A 4,069-nucleotide genomic window follows, 5' to 3' on the forward strand; every position below is an offset into this window, starting at 1 on the left:
GCAGCAGCCATCCCCCCAGGATCTCCCCCCTCGCCCCGGGTCCCCACGCACACACCTCCCCCCGGGACAGTGCCCCATGGCTCTGGGGTGCCAGGAGCACTGGGGGCATTGGGAGCGCTGGGAGCACTGGAGGTACTGGAGGCACTGGGAGCACTGGGAGCACACCAGCTTTGCTGTGTTAGCCATCCCAGTTGAGGAGTGGGGGTCTCAGGCTGCCTGCAGCCCCGGGTGGACACGACGTGCCCCTGCTCAGGTCTTCAAGGGCTCTGTTAGCGATGTCACTTGTCCCTTCTGGGGGTGCCATCCTGCCCTGGGCTGCCCCGAGGTGGGTGGGATGGGGAAGCACACAAACACACACATCCCTGTGCAGGCACTGAACTGGGGACCCCTCTGCCCATGTCCCCCCCCTGCCATCACACCTGCCTGTCCCCATCTTGTCCGCTCGGAATGAGCCGCTGCTCCAGGACATGGGCCGGGGTGGTCCCCACAGGGGCAGAGCGAGCCAAGGGCTGTGGGGATCCCCCACGTGTGCCTCTGGCATCCCCAGCTCCCGGGCACAGGCTTAGCCATCACCTTCCCACTGGCCCAAGAAGGTGCCAAGCCAGGTGTTTTGGGGCTAGAAGGGGACATTTTGGGTTGAGTGTCCCCAGCGTGCAGCTGGGAGCCGATGGGGCGTAGCATCGCAGCATCCTCACTTCTTCCAGGAGCTGGAGCAAAGCAGCTTTCAGCAGCAGCTCCAAGCACCGGGAAAAGGCTCCGGTGGAGACAGATGCTCGCTATAAGGAGGTGCTGTTCCCGGCAGGTTTTCCTGCGTTCCTGCACCAGCTCCATCCATTTGCAAAGCCCAGGATTGTTCAGCAATGCTGTGGGGAGCAGATGGCAGGGGCAGATGGGAGGAAGAGGCACTCTCCTCTGAATTACACAAATAAACATGCATAAAGTGATTAAACCCACAGCCCTGTCGCCGGTCTGGGGGGAATGGGGAAGAGACTGGCATGACTGCTGTGGAATGGGGAGCTGGGGGGAAGGACTGCTCCAGAGACCCAGGATAGGGCTAATTCACCCCAAAATCTGATGGGCACTGAGGCCAGTGAGGCTGCGGGTGCCCGTGGAGGGAGACCCGGCACCTCCAGGCCTAAAACACTGATCTGAACTGGGGCAGGAGACGACGACCGGCCCTGATAAAGTGGCCAAAATCCACGGATGTGTTTTGAAACATTGATGGCCGGCGCTTGCCCAAACCCCTGCCAGGCCAGTGAGGGGACCCAGCCTGCGGTGCTGGCCCGTGAGGCCCACAGGGACCTCGCTGTACCACAGGAACAAACAGTTAGTAATAATAAAGGCAATATTGGTCTCTCGTGGTTTTTTCACCCATTTTTAATAGTCTTGTGGTGGTACCATTCCCCTGTCTGTTGCTGGAGGACCAGAGACCTGCACAGGCGCCTTCCTGCCCTTCACCCGCACCTTTTGGTGCTGAGCCCTCTCCTGGGCACTGCCGTATCCCCATCAATTCCTTCTCACCCTCCACATTGCAGCAGCCGTGTCCGCGCTCCAGCCTGGTCAAGGGGCTGGCAGCTCCACGGGACCAGGCACCTTCTGTGAGGTCCGGGCAGGGGACTCACGCAGAGCTGGCATCGAGCCCGAGGGGCATTTTGGGAATGGGTTTGGGCTGGAAACAAGGGAACTGGTGATGAGAGCTGCTACGGCAGTGTCTCCCCCCATCCCATGTAGGAAAGGTGTTTGGAGAGGCGTATGGGATGGGGACTTGGAACTGGGGCTTTGGTGTGAGCAGAAAGGTGAGGAAAATGGAGAGATTTGTGTCCTCAGGGCTGAAGGCATCCTGGGGGGGCCAGAGCTGGGCATCCTGCGCGCTGGGTGATGTCCCCATGGGCAGCGGTGCTGAAGGTGATGCTGGGAGGAAGGGCCAGGGCCCCTCAAAGGTGGGGGGGTGCCATTTCCCCTCCGATAATCTTCATATCTATTTTAATCCCCCTCTGCATGAGTGACAGAGGACACAACTGACGCAGGCTGATTCGAAAGCATCCCATTTCTGACTCAAACCCGGCCCTAAACCCCCCTAATCCCCTGCGCTGGAATGGATTGCAGGAGGGAGAGAGGATAATGCCGGGGGTGGGGGGCGCAGGCAGGGCCAAAAGCTGCCATTGAACACAAAGTGATTTACAGGGTCCCTGGGGTTGGGGGCAAATGACCCCCAGCCCATCCCCTCCGGCTCCTCATCCCTTCCCATTGCCCCGTGTTCCTTGCAGCGGTGCAGGCACATGGGCTCATGCTCCCACCGGCCGGTTTGGGGGCTCAGCCATGTCACGGGCAGGGAGCAGGGCTGGCTCAGGGCTGGCTCCCACTGGCCCCAGCCTTGTGGCCGAGCCGAGCCCCTGGCAGAGATGCTGCCGGGAGGATGCTGAAATGGCCACGGGCACCGCTGCGACATCTTCCCCACTGCCGGCGGGGAGAGACGTGGTGTGTCAGCAATGCCCTGGCTGGGAGATTCCCCCTCGTCTTCCTCCTCTGCTGCCTCCTCCTGCTTCTCCTCCTCCTCTTCTCAGGGATTTCTGTGGGAATTTCCTGCGTTGTCATAGCAGCCGTGAAGCCTCTGAGGCTTCTCTGCAGCAGGACAGGGTGGGATGGGGCTGCAGGTGAGCCTGAGCCTGTCCCTGTGCCCTGGCACACACGCACGCAGGGCAGCCGTGTCCCCGGGGGGGGGGGTGAGGGGGGGCACAGCTCTGCACACACACATGCATGCAGGGCAGTGTGTGTTGGTGTCAGCCTTGGCGTGGCCCTGGCTTCTGTCCCCAAGCTGATGGGGCTTGGCAGAGCTCAGGGTGCTCAGGGCTCAGCACACCACGGTGGGACATTCAGGGGCTTTGGTGATTTGGGTGCCAGCATCAGCTGCTCCGACCCTATGGGAGCATCCTCCTGTGCACCCATGCAGCCGGGGTGACACAGGAGGAGCTGGGTGCCCCAGGACCATGCCCTAAGGAGGGTCAGTGCCTGGAAGACAAAAAGGCACCATCCCCGCAGCCTGCTGGGGTACTGGGATGAGCTGGGAGGGGAGAGGGCAAAGCAAGAGGGGCTCAGTCCCTGCCTGGATCTGCAAACCCAACCAGGGTCTCCCAATACCCTGCAGACCCCTCCCCATGGGCCTGCACTGGCCCCTGAGCTTGTCCCTGTCCCCACGCCGTGTGGGGCTCCACAGAGGACACGGTGAAGGTAAGCGGAGCCACGGTGGGGGCACAGGGCAGGGGCTGCAGGAATAGCTAAGGATTAAGAGAAAATGCCCAGATAATGAGGATCTTTGGTAAAAAGCCCATTTGTATAATTTAAATCTCTAATAGGCTTCCTGGAATACAAAGCCCTTTGTGATGCCCAATCTCATCTAGATCAGGAGCCGCTCGCTCGCTAAATCTTGACTTAGCACCGCAGGGATGCAGGGATGTTTCATAACGGAGTGGCTCCATCCCACGTCCCCCCCTCCCTGTGATGCCCACGCTGCCGCCCTGAAGCACGTACAGCTCACCTTGCCCAGGCAGCCAAGGTTGGGGCTCCTGGGGACACATGTCCCGGTCCCCATGGGGCACATGCTTGTCGGCACCTGGACATGTGTGTTCAGCAGTGGTGTGACATGGAGCTGGGATGTGTTTTGGGGCAGTTGAGGCACAAGCGGGTCCCCAGCTGTAGAAATGGCCACGGGTGGTGGCCGCAGCAGAGCTGAGGGGACGCAGGCGTGCTGGGGGCCTCTTGGCACCCAGTTTTCTGTGCCACCTTCCTTGGCAGGGTCTGCAGAAGTGCCCAAGGGGTTTCCCCAGCACGGGGGCAGTTTGTCACCACGTCCAGAGTGTTGCAGGGCTCCCCAAATCGTGCTGGGGCCGGTCCATGGCCAGGGTATCCCCCAGCTCGTCCCACCTGGGGGGGCTGGGGCTGCTGGCAGGGGTGGCTGAGCTCTGCAGGGAGGCCAGGAGGTGCCCAGGGCTGGCTGGGGGGGCTGCAGCTCAGCCCCACTGTGTGTCCCCCCCCGGGCCTGAGGGCAGGGGAGGTGGTGCCACCGCGGCGG

This window comes from Egretta garzetta, unplaced genomic scaffold, assembly GCF_000687185.1.
Source record: "Egretta garzetta isolate BGI_Z169 unplaced genomic scaffold, ASM68718v1 scaffold101, whole genome shotgun sequence".
NCBI classification, from domain to species: domain Eukaryota; kingdom Metazoa; phylum Chordata; class Aves; order Pelecaniformes; family Ardeidae; genus Egretta; species Egretta garzetta.